At 38.7% G+C, this 22,591-nt stretch overlaps 1 long non-coding RNA gene across 2 annotated transcripts; it reads left to right on the plus strand.

Moving 5' to 3' along the window:
• The first annotated feature begins 11,628 nt into the window (after positions 1 to 11,628).
• Positions 11,629 to 17,658, plus strand: LOC145801054 (uncharacterized). Of its 2 annotated transcripts, XR_014341903.1 has the most exons (6): positions 11,629 to 11,755; positions 11,880 to 11,909; positions 12,989 to 13,074; positions 13,392 to 16,109; positions 16,249 to 16,427; positions 17,413 to 17,658. It is a non-coding gene; the product is annotated as an uncharacterized LOC145801054 (long non-coding RNA). The 2 variants fall into 2 exon arrangements; XR_014341902.1 differs by having other exon boundaries at positions 13,392 to 16,427.
• The last annotated feature ends 4,933 nt before the right edge of the window (positions 17,659 to 22,591 follow it).

Genomic DNA, 22,591 nt, shown 5'->3' on the forward strand with positions numbered 1-22,591 from the left:
ATAAGGGACATGATTGGTGCATATATGGCTTGAATTGCATTGCCATGCAAAGTTCTGTCCTCTGCTGCTGTCAAACAGGTTCTGCAGGAACTTCTTGCCGATCGACTTCATAGAGTGCCGACCGACAATAAATCGGTGGCCGATAGATTCATTGTGTGCCGATGGACACCAAATCACAGCCGGTGATGATTCCCTCCAGCCGGTGGCACTCCTCAACACCCAGTAAGCACATCCTGAGACTTTGGCAGTCTTCAGAGGAGTATAGCAGGGAAAACAGGAGCAGCTTGCGCATGGCAGTGTACTTTCGAGCAGGACCGAGCATGCATTGCATTGGGCTCTCTTCCTGAGGCGGTTTATTTATTTTCCCTAGATTGGTTAATTTGCTTAGCTAATTAGATGACCTGTAATATTTAATTAGCTTGTAGGTTAATTATCTGTAATATTCTTTTGGTCCCTCCGAGCGAGGGCGAATTTGTAGTAAGTGTGGGTGAGTGTGTGCATGTCTTCCAACCCCCACTTCTTTCTCCCTTTTACTTACCTGCTTTGATGGTTAGTAATAGGACATGTTTAATTTAGCATACCTTATGCTATGCATGCGTGCATCATTCATCAGTATTGCATGCACCGGACTCGGCGCATCATGCTAACTGCATTAGTATTTCAAATCTAACTTGAATACATGCTACTTGTGCATTTTCACATGTCATTCATAGAATAGCCGAGCCTACTCTAGTGACATTCCGTATGCGTTGCATTAGACATTTAAACATGGACTTGGATCATGCATTGATTGCTAACGAGTTCTTTGTTTTGGCACGGAGTACGATGTAAGTATTTATGCTTTAGCATCCTTGCATGCGTGTGAGTGTTGCCATGATAGCATGATTACCATGAGGCTAGCTGCTTATGTGATATAAACTGCTTGAATGCCTGTGGGTGAAGGTTGGATTGCCTGAGTTGGAATAGCTCATTGAAATCCGTGTTTTAGCTTACTTGCGAGTAGCAAATTCCAAAGCATTTTCCAAAACAAACGGATATGAAATGCTTATTCCCAAATTAGGCAATCTAGTCTATACTTTTGTGCTGTGCGCATAACATAGTAATTCTAGGCTAATAATTGGAATAAGAACACAACGTTTTCAAAACTGGATATCATGGTTAGTAGAGGCCGATCTTCGGATCGGGCGAGAGGGGGTGCTCATAGCTGACCTTCCCCGATCGTACCCTAGCTCCCGAGCCGAGGCAACTTTGGTAATGACGGACGCGTGGCCTTTGGCACCGAGTCAGGGTTTCCTAAATTCCCCCTTAAAAAATATTTAGGTGGCGACTCTGTATCTGGCAAAGCAGTCCATGTTTGGCACTTCTTTTCAAAAATCTGTTTCTCAAAACGATTTGCCGGATATGGACTCTTTGGTTCAAGATTAAGAACCGTGACACAAATCGAGTCCGAACTATAGCACGAGGGCCTCACTGCGGGCGCGTCTACACATATCCCCAGCAGTAGAGAATTGGAAAGAGATGGTGGTATTTACCAATGCGCTCAGAAGGGTCCTGCTCGCCATAAGGTGCAATAGCCCCATGCAGAACAAGTTGTACCTTGCCTCATCGATGATCTGGCGGACGCCGTCGGGGAGGTCCATGTACCACTCCCTCGCTGAGGTGGACCCATATCCTCGGGTAAAATAGGAGTCTACCTGTGTTCAGAATGAGCAGAAGAAATACAGTGTGTGAATTTGTTCAGAATGAACAGGCGAAATACAGTGTGTACATGTGTTTAGAATGAGCAGGTGAAATACAGTGCAAAAGTGCAAGCTATGCAAGAAATATAAAGTACATTGCAGAAAATGTAAGAATACAGTGCATACCTCAGAGGGCACCATGAGACAGGTGAGACTTTAGCTCTCACAGCAGGAGATCTGCTGGGCCGCCTCGTACAAATCCGCTGAAGTGACAAACTGTACTAGGTGGTAGTGCATGCGCCTCGGGGCGGTATCTCTCCGGGTCGAAAGGCCGGACTCTAGGCGTCAATGGTTTGTACTCAGGCTCTCCCTCCATCCCTGGAGAGCCTCCATCATGGGGAGCATCGTTTGCCATCTGGAAAGAAGGTGAGAAAGTAGGCAAAAATGAGCAAAATAGGTGGAAAGTGCCAAAAGTCAACAAAAGTCAACTCTCGGAGAGAGAAAATGGGAGAACAAGTCAAAGCCCGAGAAAAGGCGCCAAACTCAAGACAAACTTGAGGGAAACAAACCTCAAGTGGTGAAAATGGAGAAAAAAGCTCCGAAAACAAATTTTAATCGGTTCAAAATGGAGGAAATCGAAAGGTTTTAGCGAATCAACTTCGCGAGAGGCGTTGGAAAATGCGTTTAAAGTACGGATCTAGGGGGAAAAAATGTCGAGGGATGAAAAGCAAGCAATTTCGGCAATGGGGGTGTGAGGAAATGTGATTTGGAAATGTGTTTTTAAAGATCTCCATGCAAAAAGACCAAAATGGCCCAGATTTACCACAATTGGCCGACAATATTTGTAACTGGCCAACATTGCTTCAGGGTGGCCGACAGGTGTCCAATGTTCTCCCTATGTGTTTTTATGTCGTTTTGTGTCCTTGGCTCTCGAGAAAGTGCAAGAAAAGTTCACTTTTTAGCTCAAAGTGTCTCTGCGGAAGTTTCAACTCATGTCTTCGATGCATGACTCTTCGTCAGCCGGCATGAACGAGGTGTATCCTTTTGAAATATATTATAATTCCTCCGAGAGGTAAATCAGAGGTTGCAACTGAATCAGTCTTGTTAAGGCACGCATTTCTTTATTTGGTGTTTTGCATCGAACATGCTATTGATGTTGCATTAAATATGCATTGTTATTATTGTGCACAAAATGTTTATGTTGCGTTGCATTGCATCACACATGTTCTCATGTTTGCATAGAATATGCATGTCACGTTGTATTGCATTGTGCATGCCCTTACATATGCATGGAAAATGTTCGTACCTGTTGCATAGAACATGCATTTAGTATTTAGCATAGAACATGCCGTTAATCTTGCATGGAACATGCATTCCTACCTTACTGTATCTGTTAAGTTTCTTTCTTATGCAGGCACGATATTGTATGTATGGTTCATTCAAAGCTGGTGCAACCAGACGATATTGTATGTACGGTTCATTCGGAGGAACTCCAGGTAAGATCATTCATATCCTTTGATCCCCTTGTTGGTTAGAAACACTCGGGTACGCCCGGTGTTTACACCACTCCCTTGTTGGTTAAAAACACTCGGGTACACCCGGTGTTTACACCATTCTTTGCTTTGGTTAGAAACATTAGGTCGTGTGCCCGATGTTTATACCTTGCTTTGGTTAGAAACATTGGGACGTGTGTCCGATGTTTATACTACCCCCTGGTTATAAGCATTTGGAACATATTCTTACGCTTATACCACCTGTTTTGGTTAGAAACATTGGGACGTGTGCTCGATGTTTATACCGCCTGGATAGAAGTGTTTGGAACGTGTTCCGACGCTTAAACCTTGCTTTGGTTAGAAGCATTGGGATGTGTGCTTGATGTTTATACCACCCTTCTGCTTAGAAGCGTTTGGAAAGTGTTTCGACGTTTATACCACTCTGTTTTGGTTGGAAACATTGGGACGTGTACCCGATGTTTATACCACCCTTCCGATTAGAAGCGTTTGGAATGTGTTCCGATGCTTATACCTTGCTTTGGTTAGAAACATTGGGACATGTGCCCGATGTTTATACCACCCTTCCGGTTAGAAGCATTTGGAACGTGTTCCGACGCTTATACCTTGCTTTGGTTAGAAACATGGGACGTGTGCTTGATGTTTATACCACCCTTCCGGTTAGAAGCATTTGGAACGTGTTTCGATGCTTATTCCACTTTGTTTTGGTTAGAAACATTGGACGTGTTCCGATGTTTATATCACCCTCTGGTGTTCACACCACTCTCTTTTCCCTCTCGCGCGCGGCGCATTAGGACGTTTCGGTTAAAAGCATCTGGACAGATTCCAATGCTTATACCGCTCTTTGTTTTGGTTGCATAATAGTTGGATGTGTTTCACTTGTTATCATTGTTTTCTGTGGTTCGGAACCTTAAGGGTGTGTCCCTAAGTTCACACCATCTCTCCTCGCATGTGCCATGCGTTAGGATCATGTTTCAAGCCCCGGGTGTGCCCGAGGGTTGTGTTGTTCTTTGCCTTTCCTGCGTGAGGCGCAGTTAAGCTTGCATAATTTTCTTACATCCTTTCTGCATGAAATGTGGTTTGGTTCATGTTTACTTGCTTATGTATGAGTTTACTGTAGCGTTTCTTTGCATAATGCTTGCACCCAGTTGTTTCGTTACATTCTCATTGCATGATCATAAGTTATGTTCTGCATCGCGCATATCGTTTGTATCTTACCTCAGAACTATGCTGGTTTGATTCCTTGCAAAGGGATACGTAGGCAGCCTGCGGGCGCAGCCGTTCTTTGTTTTGTTTGCTTGTTTGTCTGAGTCTTCGGCCTTGTTAAAAATGGATCATCTCTGGGCTTTGACATTTACTCCCGTCATTTCATGACATCCGAGTTCTGCCAAAGAGGGGCAACTGTAGACACCCCATTTTTGACCGACCTCAGGACTTGGACGTCATCGTTTGTGCACTCGATGATTGTGCTTGTTTGGGCTTGTTTTGAGCGCCCGAAGTTCTCGGCAGAATGCCTTGTCTTTGAGCCTCTAAACCCCTTTTGTTTTGTGCTTGTTTTTGGGCCAAACCTTGGTACCTCTTGCCTAGAAGGGGAAGGGGCCTTGTCGGCCACTTTTTTCTCTTGTCGACCACTTGAAGTGGTCAGTCGGCTAGTTGAGGTGGCTGGTCGGCCACCTAAAGTGGCCGACGGCCATTTTTCTCCTTCTTTCAGATATTTCTTAACCAACTGTTGTTCACTGAAGGCCATCTCCATACACGTGTATAGAGAGATGAATACAAGCCTTTAGCTTGATTTTCTATATATAAGGGGTCTCTCCCTCTTTTGAAGAGGTTGGATAATTTTGAGCAAATTTCTTCCTCTCTCTCTAGAATTCTCTCTCTCTCCTCCTTTTTTTATGCTTGATAGTTAGAATTCTCTACACATTTGCACACTAGCCCTTAGCCAAATTGGACCACCTTCGAGCTGTGGCCTCTTGGAACCTATTTTGGGCAGTTAGAAGATTGTTTGAGCCTAAGAGAGTGGCTGTTTTGTGCTGTGCTTCAAAGGTATAAGACTTACCACATTTAAGCTCTTTGTACATACGTGTTTTGCCATCTCTTTATACTGTTTTGGGCCTAGTTTTCAACTACAAGAAGTTCTAATTTTTGGGCCTTAACATGTTGGTTTGAAACCATTTTGTGCTAAGGGGTTGTCTACCCTTCTTGTTGCTTATTTGTGAAACTTTTTGCACTATCTTCTAGCTTGTTAAAACCAAACTTTTTGAGCCTTTAAACCATTGAAATTCAGAGTTATTTCAGTGGTAAAAAGCATGTTTTGAAGTCCAAAAATGGAGGGGGTAGCCTCTCCTCCTTGTGTCTCACTTCTATGCCTAGTTAGCATCACATGGTAGCATGTTTTTGTGGCTTAGCTTAGCTTATTTCCAGCATGTGTTTGCCTCTGATTTGGCATGATTTAACTCTATTTGGGGCTGCTTTGGTCATGTGGGCCTAGTTTTGTATAGTTGTAGTGCAAATGGCTTCGCTAGTTTGGCATCTTAGGCCTCTAAACATGTTTTGCTCGAGTTGGTTGCATGTTGAAGTGTCATTTTACATGTAATTTCAGTGTATATAGCTCTGGCACATGCTCATTTGTTTCACTCTTTCATTGCTTTTGAGAGTTGTGTCTTGAGTCTTGTTTGCAAGCTAACATGTGAGCATGTTTTTTCTAGCCTTTTGTGCCTTAATCTCAGCAAGTTTTAGTTACTGTTTTGGCATATTTTGACTCTGTTCTGGGCTAGTTTGGTCAATTAAGGCTTGTACTGCATGGCTATAGTGTAATGGTCTTCACTAGCTTAATGAGTTAGGCTTTTAAACATCACTTGCATGTGTTGCTTGCATGATTTAGTGTCATTTTACATGCCATGTCAGCACTGAAATATTTGTAACCTCCGTTTACTCGTCACTCTTTACTTTGTTTTGAAAGTGACTTTGAGCCTCTTGTTGGCTTGAGTGTGGAATTGAGACCCTCATGCCTAATTGTTTAATTCCTTCGGGAGTTCATTACCAACAGCATGAGGCCTCTTTCACGCTCAAGATACTTGTGGCTTAAGCCCTCTTTCCATTAGAGGACTCTAATCTTTTGGACTTAAACGGTTAAAGAATGGATCGGTAATTAAAATGAGTAAATAAAACATGACAAGTAAAATTTGAGCAAGTTAAGCATGTTGTGTTGCATTGCATGTGTTTGGATCGAACGTTAATCCAAACACAAAGAAAATGGGACGTATCATACTCAAAGTGATGAAACGTGCCACTTTTCTTGGTCACCGACACCCTTAATCATGCATGATAGGGTGGTGGTTGTTTTGGTCTTGTTTGTGCATTCATTGACCTTGTACAAGCTTGGCTCTTTGGCCATCATGCATTGAAAATGCTTGATTGGTGGCTTGAGAACCAAGAACTACATTCCTTTGAGCTTGAGAGATGACAAGGAGGGTAGCAGTACACACATTTCTTGAAAATGCATTGCTTTGCCTCAGTTTGCTCTCTGTTGCAGTAAAAGCAGAAGTCCAGAAAAGGGGGTGGTCGACCAGCCACTTGAAGTAGCCGACTGGCCAGTTGAGGTGGCCGACAGCCACTTTTTGTGGCCGACCGGCAACCAATGAATTTTTGTACAAATGTGTTCCTGTGTTGGAGTAGAGGCAATCTGGAAGTTGGTACAACTTTCGGTGATCTAATGAATGCAAACAGAGGCAGACGATGGCAAGGCGGTGGATTTTCGGGAGAAAGCCAACCGAGCACGCATGTCTTCCTCGCCCTCGAGGCCATGTAATCGCCTTAGTTAGCTAATTCATTCATACATGTGTTCTAATTAATTAGCTTAATTCGTTTTGTAATATTTTAATTAGCTTAGCATAGCTAGTTATTCAATTGTGTTGTAATAATTAGTTAACTAGAATAGTTAATTAGTTTTGTTTTGTAATAATTAGCTTAGCTTAGTATAGCTTAGCTTATTCATTCGGACCCTTCTTCCCGAGGGCATAATGTTGTAATAAGTGTGCGTGCGTGTGTGCATGTCTTCTAACCCCGCGTCTTTCTCCTTTTTAGTTAACCACTTTCGATGGTTAGTTTAGGATCATTTTCAATTAGCATACCTTATACTCGCATGTTTGTATCGTTCATTTATATTGCATGCATCGAGGCTCGGCGCATCATTCAAACTGCATAGTCATTTCAATACTTACTTGAATACGTGTTTCAAAGCATGCTATCAAAGTGTTGCAAATACCATGATTAGATAGTCGAGCCTATTAATCACATTATTGTATATGTTGCATTAGACATCTTACATAGTTAGGATCATGCATTCTTTCTAACTAGTTTTTGTTTGGCTTGGAGCACTCGGTGAGTTTTATGCTTTAGCATACTTGCATGAGTGTGATTGCCATGATACCATGTTTTGCATGCTTTCCATGAGGCTATGTGCTTATATGATAAATTGCTTGAATGCCTGTGGATGAAGGCTTTGTTGTTTGAATTGGAACAATTCAATGAATGTATGTTTTAAGCCCACTTTGCGAAGTGGCAAATCCGCATTTTTAAGCCCAATTGAGGGTGGCAAATTCAAACCATTTTCGCAAAACAAATATGACTTGAAATGTTCCAATTCTTGTGATGTAGTCTATACTTGCTTGTGTTCGCGTCACATAGTAATGTTAGCTAATAATCAGAACACGAACACATGAGGTTTATAAAACAACATATCATGATAGTAGACGCCGATCTTTGATTGGGCGAGCGAGGGTGCTCATTTCAGGACCTTCCCCTCTCGTACCCAAGTTCCCGAGTCGAGGCAACTTTGGTGATGACGGACACGTGGCCTTTGGCATGAGTCAGGGTATCCTAAATTTTTCAAAAACAAAATATTTAGGTGGCGACTTTGTAATCTGGCAAAGTAGTCCAGTTTTGGCATTATTTGATTCAAAATTGATTTTCCAAAATGATTTGCCGGATTGGACTCTTTGGTGTGTTATCAGTTTCACATTGCACTTGTGAGACTAGATTCAGAACCGTGATAGGAGTCCGGACTGTAGGACCAATTCGAGCTCTCCGAAAGAGGGCGCGAAAAAGTCGAGCTACAGTTTTTGGCGACTCCGCTGGGGATTTAGAGAACTTGACTCGAACTCATGATATGTTGTTTTAGCTCCATTTATGTGTTTCTTTGCATTGCATTTGCATCGGTGCACCTAAGTCACAGTGTTTGTCATCTGCTATCCCTGAACGGTTTGTCGGAGGCTTGCTTGGAAAAGCATGCCATAAGGCTAACCGGTTGCGAGCTCTGCCACGATGGGAACACAAATCTTAGATTTGGATCACCGTTGTATCGTTTGAACCTCTTTTTACTTCTCGGTGTTAAGAGCGAGAGGTATATTAGGGGGTTTTCCTGAGGCACCCTTTTTGACCAATTGACCTAGTTGCATATCAGAAGCCTTAGATACTATTCCAAACTAGGACAGGTTGCCCACCCGAATGCAGGATTGTATGAAACCATTTGCTTGCGTAGCGAATACCTAGTTCCTGACGAGATTAGGACAGGGTAACCCTACCCCATCATAGGGATGTTTTTGGCTCTCACTTGCTTGATATGTACTTTTAGAGTGTGACTCTGCAGGAATGTATGTGTCAGTTGCAAGTCTGGGTATTAGTTTGAGGGTATCAGTTTTGAGGCAGAAATTTGGGGCAGGAATTAGTGTTTGAGTACAGATTGTCCAGCTTATGATTTCAACTGTGTGTTGTCCTTGTCTAAGCCAAGGTGCTGTGCATTTGCTGATTGTTGTTTTTTTTTTTTTTTGCATTATTTTCTTTTTGCAAGGTAGTATTTCACAATTGCTTCCGATGAGGCGATACCTCCCGAGCACTCTGGACTCGAGTCAGAAGGATTTACTGGTCTGAGGATCTTATTGGAGGACAACCAGTGTTTGCTTCGCTATCCCCGGTTACGAGACAGAGGATGGTTAGACATAGATCATCGGTTCAGCAGTCGACAATTTGGCGGTCACTATCTACGTCACCTGTGCGCAGTCGGGCCCAGCTTTCTACTTCCATATCAGAAAGAGATTACACACCGGTTCTGATAGATCAGCACCCCTTAGTCAACATGGAGGATATGTTGCGTCAACTTCAACAAACCATCGAGGCCATGTAGCTGGACGCTGCTTGCCAAGCGGAAGTCACCACCCGCCGAGCAGAAATTACAGCCCAGCTGGCTGAACTCATTGCTAGGCTTCAACAGCAACAACAACCACAACAAGTAGCAGCTTCTGCTTCGCACTCACCCCAGTCAGGGTTCCAATACCCGGGGATACAACTAATGTCCAGGAGAATGCGGACATTCTGGTAGAGCCCGTCCCACCCCAGACTTCCAAAGCACCGGTCTACCCAACGGAGGCGCCGTTTGAGTTTGAGGCCGACCTTACTGCTCTAGAAGTGAGCAAGCTTAAGAAGCTTTTCAAACGAGCTCAGGGTGTCAATTTGATCCCAGATATAGAGGACGGCTATACAGATTCGGTGGTGACATTGCCGGATAGATTTAAAATGACACACATAGACCACTTCGACGGCTCGGGTGATCCCATGGTCCACTTGCAGCTATTTTCAAATATTCTACGGTCGATGGGCCTAACTAGACTGCAGAAATTATCCCTCTTCGGTCGGACCCTGTCGAGAATCGCGGCCATCTTGTATGCTAAACTGGAAGATTCTGTGAAGAGGAGCTGAGAAGAGATGGCTGAGGCATTTATCGCCCAATATTCCTATAACACTCAAATCAAGGTCCCAACTTATGATCTCGAGGCAACTCATCAAGAGCCGAAGGAGGGCTTCTCTGATTTCGTCACTCGGTGGGGGGCCAAGGCCTCCATGATGACAACCTAACCAGTTGAAAAGGACCAGATAAGAATGGTCGTTCGTAATCTACAACCGAGGCTACTACAAAAAGATGATAGTCCTACCTCTACCTACATTTGCTGCCTTCATGAGATAGGGGTGCAGATAGAGGATGCGATGAAACAGGGTCTGATTGACCATGAAAAAGAGCAGCTCAAGAGGGCTTTTACACGCGGTTCAAATGCAGCTACAAGTAGTAATGCAGCTGCAAGGACCTCTGATATTGGTATGGTCACCACCATACCGAAAATAGCCACCCCTTTTACTGGTGCATTTGGAACTACTTCACAACCTGCAAAGTACCCACCCCGGGGCTAGAGGGTTTTCACCCCACTTTACATGTCTCTATCAGCAGCCTTGAGGGTCCTGATCAGAAAGGACATCTAAAGCCTGTAAAGCCACGCTTGTTGCCTAATCCCCTCCCTCCTACACACAACCCGAACAAGTATTGTGCCTTCTACCAGCAGTATGGTCATGACATCGACCTATGCTTTAGACTCCGTCATGAGATTCAGGATCTCATTGACAACAAAGTGATAGTGCCTCTTGAGAAGCCTAACGTCACCACAAATCCTCTCCAACTACATAACCAACCCCCACCACCCAGGCAAGTAAACCTTATCCAAACAATGGCCATCCCATACGACCCCAGCATCTACATCACCCCCTCTCACCTGCCTAAGCTGGCGCTGTTCATCCCAAAAAGCATAGACTTGTACATGATGAGCGTGTCCATATCGCAACCCGAACCTGAGGTGGTGGCTGTGGTAGAAGAAGGCATGATTGAGGGCCCTGTGAGCTTAATTGAGGAAGCATATAACCCCTGCCGCTATATTGCGCCAGCTGATTAGGCCAAGCCAGGGGTGGAATTGCCGAAGGGAATGGAAGTTAATGTATTCTGGGAGGACAAGCCAAGCCAGGGACTGGATGATTTAGCTGAGCTTGAGGAGGACATGCTCATATATGCTTATATATTTTACTATTGAGAAAGTAATTTCTTGTTCCACTAGAAGAAAAAAGTCAAAAGCCGAATTTTTTTTTTGAAAGCACATGATTATTATCTAGTGTGAGTCCTTCAATTCCATTCCATCACTCTTCATTCCTTTTCTCTAGTTCCCCTTGTTATAGTACTACTAGAAAAAGGGGCATTTGACACGGGACTATTTGCGACGGTTTAAGTGCCGTTGCAAAAAACAAGTATTTACGACAACACATAATGACGTCGCGAAATTATTTTTGTTGCGACAGAAAAAATAAGCCCGTGGCAAAAAGTAAGGTTATATGCGACGGTAAAAAAATTTGTCACGAAATCATTTTTTTGCGACGGTAAGTGACTGTCGCCAAAAAAGATACTGGATAAATACTATTATTAGAGATGAATAACCTGAAACCGTTGCAAAAGATTTATTTTTTTTAACGTTTTTGTTAATTTGCGATGGCCTTTCAAGCCGTCGCAAAAACTTAATCCCCTAAGTTTCCACTTTCGCGCCTCTCTCTCTCTCTCTCTTGCGCGCGCCCGTCCTTAATATTTCAGGTCTCTCTTGAGCCTAGCCCTAATTTCACTGTGTCTCTCTCACGCCCAGCCTTCACTCTCTCTCGCAACGACAACCGCACCTACATAGGCAAATCTCCGGCATCCAGGTAACCCTCATCTCCTCCTAAGCGCTTGTCCCTAATATTTCAGTTCTCTCTCGAGCTCAACCCTAATTTCACTGTGTCTCTCTCATGCCCAACCTTCACTCTCTCTCTCTCGCAACAACAACAGCACCGGCATAGGCAAATATCCAGCATCCAGGTAACCCTCCTCTTATCTCCTCTCTTCTCCTCTCCTCCTCCTAATATATTAGTCTTCTCTCTTGCGCCCAGGGTTTAGGATTGTGTTTGAGCCCTTCTGTTTTGGACATTAGGGTTATGGCAAAATCATTGTACCGTCTAAAGGATGAAGATGACTTTCCACCTTTGTCAAATTGATTGTGGTGGGAAGGGAAGGGAAGGGATGCTCTATTTACATCGGCATAGTAAGTACGGATAGAACAAGATCTGCTAACAAACCAACCTAATCCTGAGCTTTCTGCCATTGCAGCTCATCTTAAATTGTTTTACATTGAGTGATTGTCTATACTCTCTCTCTCTCTCTCTCTCTCTCTCTCTCTCTCTCGCTCTCTCTCTACATATATTGGGAAGTAGGTCTCCGATCTCCCCTATCTCTCTACATTTATTGCAGATTTTTTTCACATAGTCTATTCAACTTCCTTCTTTGTCTTCATCGTCTCAAAAGTTAAATACACAAATTCGTACATTTCTTTCGTTTTCTCTTCAGATCCTGCTCTCCTTGAGTATCTAAAATGTTATGATTTCTCATTGATTCTGATGTTAGTCACTACTGCTTGTGTGTTTGCTAGTTCAATTTCTCATTTGCAGCCTTTCAAGTTCTATTGAATTTGAGTAGAAGTGGAGCTTTGATATCAATACATGTTGATCTACTATTTTGCTAAGCTAATTTTGAGGAATTCCGTTGAATCCCTTAGGAATTTATTAGGTTTTTGTTGTTATTGCATGAATTCAATCAAGGCACTACATTGCGCTTCTAGTTGGGTTTTAATGGTGTTTAATTATCATAATTAATGTTGATGAATCCGATAAGAAGTTGTTTTGAGGTGGTTTATAGTTCAGTTGCTTGTGACATTCTTGGTATTTTTGTAATTTAGATTTGATCTGAAGCTATTCATGTGTGTTTGGATTGATTCACATTCTTTTAAGGAATGTATTGAGGTTTGTTTGTTTTGAAGTGATTTTAATTCAATTGGTGTTGATTTATGGACAAATTGGTAAGCACAAATTTGTTTTTTTTGTTTTTTTTATCGTGTTTTGTAGGAGGCGTTATTCTTTTGACTGTGTTTTGGAGGCAGATCTGAAGATCTCAAATCATCAGCAAAGCTGGCGGCGACACTAACTTGGAGGTTTGTTCCCAACAATGGCAGCAACCTTGCCACTAATGATCTGATACTTATGTATTTGTTTCTATGTACAATAAACGATTGGTTTGCCTTTTTGAGATTTGAATTTTGGAGCAATTTGGGTAATAGTGGATATATTTTGCATTCTTACACAACATGCAGTATCACTTTCATGTTATTACTCTTGTGGCTTCCTATTTTCTTGATTAGAATCTTTAGGGTGGTCAGCATCCTTTTTTTGATGTATAATTATGTTGATAACATTTTCTTTGCTTCCATATCTAGTGGTGACCCCAACTATCTCATTCTTTTTATTTCAGGAGAGAAATAGGGATGCTAAATATCATGATTCAGAGTTGCCAACTCCGCATTCACTTAAGCTATAGTATTTTCTTAACAAGTTGAAACAGGTAATCTTCAAGATGCAACTTTTCTTAATACTGTAGCGAAGGTAAATAATTTTATTGTTATATAGTACTCTTTCCCTGAATGTTCCCTTATGTTATTTACAATTTTCCACTATAGTGTAAAAAAAGTTACTAATTAGATTACTTGAATAAACAAATTGAAGCTATATATTGGGCAGAGTATCTTTATAATTTATTGAAGGGAGACAAAAGAAAGTGCTGTCAACTAATGGGGTAAGGATTTATTTTATTTATTATAAAGTATTTTGGCTCAAATGATAGAAGAGTAACTTTCCTATTTGTCTACCCGTTTTTGAGAATTCTCAACCTTTACCATCTGAGATAATTTGGGCCGACCAGCCCAGCTCCATAGCACTTAAATAAAAAAACTCAATAATTCAGTCATTTCACATTCAATTCCACAAGTCATTCTTTGATAAATCAGATTTATGTTTTTTCTGTTTTTGATTTGATTCGATTTAGGGAATACATTCTTCTTATAAATTTCACTTGTTATCACTTGAATAAATTGTTTAACAGCTTTTTTCTTTGTTGATTTTTGTATCAGGTTTTGCTCCTTGTTCTTTGACCTTTATCACAACGATCTAATTGATATTATTGTTTTGCTTTTGCTTTATTATTATGACTAAGCCTTCTGATTTCATTGTTTTTATTGAATAGATTCCAGTCATCAAATTGAGATTTCTGACTCTAAAGCAGGTATGGAGCTTCTTGACATCATTCTAACCAAGGTATATATATCTACTGATGAATATTTTGAAGCAGAGACAGCGATGCTTGGCCAGGTAAATAATGCACTTGATGTGATGAAACTACATGATGGTTTTTCCCAGACCTAGGATTGAATGATATATTTGTTTGCTGAAAAGCCTTATTTCACCGTAACTACTTTGTTTATGATGATTGTGCCTATTTTGTATGTAGTCACTTTCTTGCTTATATGCTATTGAAGCATTTGATGAGGCATCACTCTGTGACACATGCTTATTATAAATGGTCAATATTACAGCTTATGGACGCATAAGCTTTAAGTTATATTTTCCTGGATTCTGCATTGCATTTAGTGGAACTTAATTATCAATGATATTTCCTTTCACTTTTGTATGGCAATAGCTGCTGGACTTGTTTCTTGGCCATGCCTCTTCCAATGGGATAGGGCCAGGAATTTTTTTTAAAGCCTAGCTGGGTTCAGTATCCTACTTTGATGTTATTTCTATGATGAGCTTGTTTCTTATACTTCTTTGTTCTAATAAAATAATATACTGTAGGGACTTTTTCAGCCCATTTAACTGTTTAGACTAACTTTTAATTGCACCAGGTTCTTCAAACAAATGAGTTATGCTGTTGTTATACGTTTTTGATAATTAGTGCATTGAGGAGTTCTGCATTTTGGTTTTCTAATGCTATATTTTCCACAATGACAGCCAATGAGTATGCTATATTTTTCTAATGCTATACTTTGAGTTTGTAAATAAAATTGAGCATTCTCACTGTCTTTCTTCTCACATATTGCAGGATTCTCATGTTGATTGACAAATGCCCATCTAATTTATTTATGGTCTTCTTCCATAGACATTGTAATTGAATGGTTTAAAAGCATTATATATATATATATATATATTTCTTTTTTGATTGATGGATAGTTGTACTAAAGCATATTTTTTATAGTTTTACAGGGTAGTTATGATGCTGACCAATCTCCAATTCTTCTCAGTGCCAGCTTTAGTTTTTTGCTTTTTTCTAATTTTTGCTTTGATCACATTAGAGGCCGTTTATCTTATTTACCATCTTTGAATTTATTTTTTTCGCAAAATTTTGCTTTCTATACTCATATGGTCTGGGAATTGAGAGCTTTCTACTAGCCGTCAACTCTGCTTCTCCTTTTCAATTTTGTTACAGGAGTTAGTATTCTAGGGAATGTACAACACGTGTATATGTATATAGTTTTGTGCAATGTGTTCTGCCAGTGGTCTTCATGGTGAAGTATTGCTTCAGTCATGGAGGAGGACTAGTCTAAATCAAATCTACTAGCCTACATCAGAGGTTCTATGCTTGAGGTTCAATTGAGGACAATTTAGGTGCAGTTTGGGGTCTATTGTGTATGATGCTGTGTATGTTTGTTGGCTGCTGTTGGAATCAGCTGATGGTCTGCTCTGTATGTTGTCTGCATGCTCTGTTTATATGGTCTGGTGGCTGTTTTCACTAGCTGAGCTGGATCTGATCTGTTGATTAGCTGTGATTAGATGGTGCCCTGAAGCAAGTGTGTGTTGCAGCTGCAGTTTTGTGTCTAGATGGTGCCTTCTAGGTCTGTTAAGGCTGCTGGTCTGTGTGGTTTGGGTCTGCAATCTGGATCAAATCTGCTGGACTAATCTGTTTGGTTTCGGTCTACTGGTCAGTTTGGTTTGGGTGGCTAATTGGATCTGATCTGTTGGGTTGAGCTGGATCTGATCTGTTGTATAGCTGTTTGGTGTTTGTTTTGTATTGTCTTTTCGTTGGTCTCTCACCAACTCCGGGGGTGCTAGCATATGATAGGATGAGCCTTTTGGTGCCAACCTAGTTGGGATCAATTAGCTCATTGTGATGCGGTGCAATTCCATGCCCTTTATTGATGTATTGTGCCTGTTATCTTGCTCTTTTTCCATCAATAAAGTTTTTTTTCCGATCAAAAAATATATATATTATATTTCTATTTTTATAATTTTTTTTAAATATTTGTGTTCTTATTAAAATTCTAGGTTCTGAAATGCAGGTGGAGTTGAATGTTGTGTAGTGGCTAGTAAATGAGATTTAATTGGAAGCATATCATTTTCATAGATTGTTGGTTGCAGCCTTTCTGTTTAGTTCCTTGGCTCAATTTATCCATCAATGGTTCAGTTTTTCGTAGTGTTGGCTGCAGCTATGAATGATTTTCAGAATCCCCGCATCCAGGTTAGTTCTTTTGGTGCTTTGACAACTGTAAATTTTAGATGGTTACAATTGATTTTCTATCTTGTCCTTGGTCCTGCAAATATCAATTGCATGTGTAAATCTGGTTTATGCATTTGTTGAGTCACTTTTAGGTATTTTGCTTTTACTCTTTACTTATATTTTCTACTTTCAAGGATTCATATTGATGAATTTGGTAGTCCCTGATATATTCTCCAGTTCGGATTTTATGTTTTTTTTATATCAATTACTATGGATCAATGTGATTTTGGTTGTTCACCATTGTTGCGATATAAATTAGCAAACTCCGAAATACTTCTATAAGCAATGGTGAGGGTTTCATTCAGTCCCTGATATATTCTCCAGTTCGGATTTTATGTTTTTTTTATATCAATTACTATGGATCAATGTGATTTTGGTTGTTCACCATTGTTGCGATATAAATTAACAAACTCCGAAATACTTCTATAAGCAATGGTGAGGGTTTCATTCGGAAAAACTTCCTCGAGAGCCAAAACCTTGAGGTACTTGAGATCAATTTTTTTCCTATAAATGGGTATCCACACTACCAAATATTTGCATCAAATGGCTGAAAATAACTTAGATTCCAAATCAATAGTTATTTTCCGACTTCCAAATCGAAAAGTTACAGCAGAAACTATGTGAGACATATTGGGTGAAATAGAAGCCTGTCATGAGCCTAAGGGAAAATGGTTAGAGTTCTGCTAGATGTAGATAAAGCTGGCTATTGAAGTGGGTGAGAGGATGTAACAAACATAGGATAAAAAAATGTTGCTGTTTGGAAAAAAATGTTTTTAGAGTTGCAGCCAAACATTGAAAAACAAAATAAATGTAAATTATTTTACATGGAATTATTTTCGCTGTAAATTATTTTACATCAAAACAAATGGAGCTTGAAACAAATAGAAGTTTCCCTTAATTATGTTGTAAATGATGATTTTTTTTTTTTTTTGGCTTCTTTTTGCAGATTCAATCCTTTTGAGTACGTGATTATATCTTTGCATATCGATATTGGAGCTTACTGTTGATATCAAAACAAGCTATAATATCTTTTTTTTTTTTTTAATATTTGTATTGTTGATACTTTTGTTTGTTTTAGATACAAAAATTTGAGTTCTTGAATATCAAAAATTATTAATATTGTTGGAGGATGTTTTATATATTTTTGTAAAGAATATTTGGTTGACAATTGTTACAAGGTACATATATTATTCTTGTTATATGATTTTTTGAATGTGAATTTGGATGTGGATGTGGATGTATTTTAGAAAATATTAATAATTTGTATAAGGAATATTTAATAAAATATATTTAATAGAATATTTAATAAACTGTCGCAGATAAATCTTTTGCGACGGTTTCAACTGTTGCCAATACGGTATTAACTTAGTACTACTTTTTTGGCGACGTTTTAGACCGTCGCTAATAATACTTTTTGCGACGAAAAATACTGTCGCTAAAAAAGGTTTTTTGCGATGGCAATCAACATCGTCACTAAAAATGCCGTTTTTCCCCCCTTTTTTGTGTCAGGCGAAACTGCCACAAAAACTATTGATTAACCGTCGCTACAAGAAAGCAACGGTTTGTAACCGTCGCAAATATTTTTTGTCACGCCCCTTTCCGTCACCCCCCATTTTCCGTCGCTGCTCCATCGCAAAAAGTCTTTTGCGACAATATATGGACCTTTGGTGACGTTTGAGACCGTCGCAAAAAGTTTAGTTTTTAGTACTATTATCATTCCATCTTTATTTTGTTTTATCAGACTGAATGAAGCAAATCAATTAAGGACAGTTCTTGACCATCCTGCTTTCCAATCGAACCCATTGGTTGCCATTCATCAACACTTGCAGAGCATTCAACCTGTTACAAATGTGAAACCAGAAAAAAAGAACGTCAAAAGTGGGAAGAAGAAAGCGAAGAAGGCAAAGAACAAAAAGCTGGTTCAGTCTGGTGGTTATCATCAGTTTTCGATTCAGGTATGTACTGTTCCAGTCACGGGTGTTTTTTTTTGGGTGTGAACGAAGTCACTCTAGGAGTTGAGGGGTGGTTCTTAGCTCGTCGACGGTCTCTCTGTGAGTAAGGGTTGGTTCCGGCGATGGCGTGTTATTTTGGCCATGGATGTCATAGAAGAGCTCTCTCTCTCTCTCTCTCTCTTCATATGTGTGTGTGTGTGTGTGTGTGTGTGTGTGTATGTGTGTGTTTGTGTTTGTATTGCATAAGAAAGTAGACGGGCAAATTGGTCACTCAAAACTCTAAATTTGGCGCCAAAACCCTTAATTTCAATGCAGACATACTTCTGTGACGTGTATGCCCCTGCACTATTAAGTCTACCAGATCCCATCACTTTTGCACTTCAGTCAAAACCATTGGGGGTTTATGAGTACATTTATAAATGTCAGGAAGGTAATGTGAAAATGCATGAAACCACAGGGGATAAAATGTAATTATCCCAAAAAAAAATTGTATATTTGTGTTTATTTTCTCACCCTTTTGCAGGTACAAATTCCTTCAAGTTGAGGGCATCTTTCTCTTGTATCTCGGTGATATGTATATTTTTATTAGGTAAATTACACTGACACCCCTTGAGGTTTGGTCCAATTACATCCCATCCCCTGATGTTCTAGAAATTACATTCTCACCCATATGGTCAATAGTCTCATTTCACAAATCCCTTACTTATATAAAAGGCAACAACTCCTAGTAGAAAAATAAAAGAAATTACATTGAAAAAAAAAATGAAAGCAAATGAAAGGGAAAAAAATAAAAAATAAAAAATAAAAAAATAGAGAAAGTAAAGCAAAGTAAGAAAAGAGAAAGTGCATGAGTTCAACGTCTTCGTTGCGTCTGAATAATTACAATGACAGGAGAGTTAGTGTAATTTTCCAAACATTAGGGGTGATATGTATGAACACAAACCTCAAGGGGTATAAGTGTAATTTACCCATTTTTATTTGTTGTGTTTTTCTTCCCTTTCACTGTTCTTGTTAGTCCTTTGTAGTGTGCGCCATTATGGACAATGTCAATTAAGTTGGGGGGAAAGGGTTTGGTTTGTATTTATTTTTATTTTTATTTTTATTTTTATTTTTATTTTGGGTTGTGGTTAAAAAAAACAGTTGTGTTTAAAAAAAAAAATCAAAATTTCAAATTTTTTTTTTGTTAAACAAAACATATGTTTTGTTTGTGTTATGTTATATAAAAAAAAAAGATTTGAATTGTTTATGTGATTAACTGTCAATTTTGTTGCCTTAGCATTTTAATTATATCTTAGTTTGTTATATTATCTTTTGATTAAAAATAATTTTTTGTCTCATCTCGAATGATCTGCATATGCATATAGGCTTTTAAATATTCTTTGATTAATTTTTTGACTTTGACTTAAACATATTGATGACTAAAGTGGAGACTTTTTAACCCTTGTGAGCTTAGAGCCATCCTTTTGTTGGAGAGTAATTAAATTTAAGCTTTGTTTGGCATGTGCTAAAATAGCACATGTTTAATACATTATTTTATTTGGGTCACAATCATCTTATTTAGGTCACTTCACCTCTCTACCACATCACTTCAAACCCAGCCCATATTTCACATTTTTTTTATAAAAGTAAAAAAAATATTAATCTAACACTTCCCAAACAACCCCTTACTCTTAACTATTCATTTGGAAGCGCACCATTTCGTTGTTCAGTCTCATATTTTTCATTTTGGTTGAATGTTGAGAATTTATTTTGCATTTATACTCTTACAAATCATGAAAGTAGAAAAATTGTACCAAACTTTGAGAAATGATTTAGGCCATTTTTGTTTTATTTGAGCTTTAACACTTCTTTCTCCACACTCAAAAATCCTTAAAAACCAATTTGAGCCTACATTCCAAACCTTTTGTTAAATACACCCTTGGTGATAACTGATCACTATTTTCAGGGGCAAAAAAATGGAGAAATTAATAAGGAATATGATAGAGACGAAGAAAAAAAAAGGAAAGAAATAAGATTATGGAAAGGAGTCTACATTGGTACATATTGTTGAAAAAAGAGAATGTCGAAAGCATGAAATAATAATTTTGACTGTTCTTTTACACTCACAAAGGAGATACTAATTCTTACCCATTTTTCTTACCTATCCCTAACCTTATTTGACTAACCCAATAAAAGTCTTATTTGATCCTAGAGTTGGTAAAATTTAGATACAAAGACATGACGAATAGAGGTGTTAGTGTAACTTTTTTAGCATTTAGCATTCTTTTGAAGAGAATGTGTTTTTCGTGCTAGCATCTTTCACTATTTATATGTGAAATATTTTGATTTGTTTATATTAATTCCACTCGCATATGTTGAGAGTATACAAATTTGCACTATATCTAGTGATTTATTTGTTGAGTGCAATATCTATGAGATTTGAGTCAAAACATACTTTTGATAGAACTGGGGTCTTCTTTCATTAAGAGAGTAAATAATATTTTTACTAGCTATAATTTACACACACACTGAGTATAGAGATAGATAAATTATTTTTTCTAATTGCTAGTATTCTGAACTTTGATAATTCTTTTGATAATATATTGATATTAACAATTATCCCTGTGAATATTTTCTTGAAAGAAAATATTTAAAAAAAATCTAAATTTTGTGAATAAATTCACTGTAAATCCTCACGAGACTACAACTCGTCTACTAAGAGTAACCTAAGGATTCAAACGCTAGTAGCATACGCTAAATACAGTCGTGCTTCTTACAAAAATGGCCTAGATAAATTTTATTTTATTTTTAATTTGCTTTGCTCGAGGACTAGCAAAGTGTAAATTGGAAGGGTGTGATCGATGTTTAAATGTTATACATTTGACCCGCTAATATATAGTTTGTTAATCTATTTATTTATATTATTTTATAATTTTGTATGATTTTATGTGTTTATACATATTTTGTGTATTTGTATATAAATTAGTGTAAATAATACATTTTAGATAAAAAAAATATTAAAAAAAAACAAAACAAAAAAACAAAAAGGAAGAGGGTGCCGACCACTTCAATTCAATCATGCATCTCAAATAATGCCGCACTTAGCGACATTATCAAGCCATTCCATCAACTTGCTTTCATTTTATGTATATTATGTTGGACTGAGTGGCCAAATAGCCCTCAATATTTTATTTATTAATAACAATTTGCTCATATATATAATGTTTTAATTTACTATTATGTTTGACTAACATTTTATTGTTTAATTATTATTTTTTTTTGACAGAAAAGATAATGGGTGTGATTGACCAAGTTGACTAAGTAGTTTAATTTGGTCAAACCACTATTAAGTGTTTTTCTACTTAATATGAGATATGTATGTGGATGGGGGTACTGCGGTTATTATCTCCTAACAAAATGGAGTTGATGGATAGATGGTTAAAGATCTGGGTGTGTGAAACAACCCCCATAATCTGATCTATAGGGAATCAATTTTTTAACGTGTATACAGATATGGGTGTGTGAAACAACCCCCACAATCTGATTTTTAGGAGGATAGTTTCTAACGTATACTTTTGTATACTTATATATACGTGATTCCCAACCATGAAAGAAAACACATCACAACCCAAGCACAATATTTACAATAACTCTTCATTATCTGTTACTTTTGCAAACCTTTTGTTTTTTCAGATATCAATTCAATTTTTGCTTTTGTTGCTGAACATCATGGTGTCATTACAATTCAATAATTCCAGTGTGGCGTCATTTGTTTACTATCACTGGTATCAGAGCCACCGAAAGTTGGAGTCTACTGCCGAAGCCTACAAGATTTCTTTAATTGGCCATAGACAAGCAGCAACAATTCCATCAGTGTTGACTTTGCAAACAATCAACATTGTATATTGTTCCTTGTGTGGGTCCATGCAAAGTTTTCCATCATCAACATACCAATTAGTGCTGGTATCATTAGTGCTGCTTTGATTCAACGCCTTCAAGCATTGTCCATTAATTTTTTTTTTGCAGATCAAGAGAATGGGAGCAATTCTGGCAAAGTAGTGTCACAAAGGAGATTATGTATACAATAATATTTTTGTGCGCATTTATGGTCAGTCCATCTAAACTTATAATTAATTGATAATTTATATTATGGCTAGTAAAGCAGTCAGTCAAGAACTCAGTAAAACTGAAAAA

The sequence above is a fragment of the Camellia sinensis genome, chromosome 10, assembly GCF_055761805.1.
Source record: "Camellia sinensis isolate YWXY chromosome 10, ASM5576180v1, whole genome shotgun sequence".
NCBI lineage: Eukaryota > Viridiplantae > Streptophyta > Magnoliopsida > Ericales > Theaceae > Camellia > Camellia sinensis.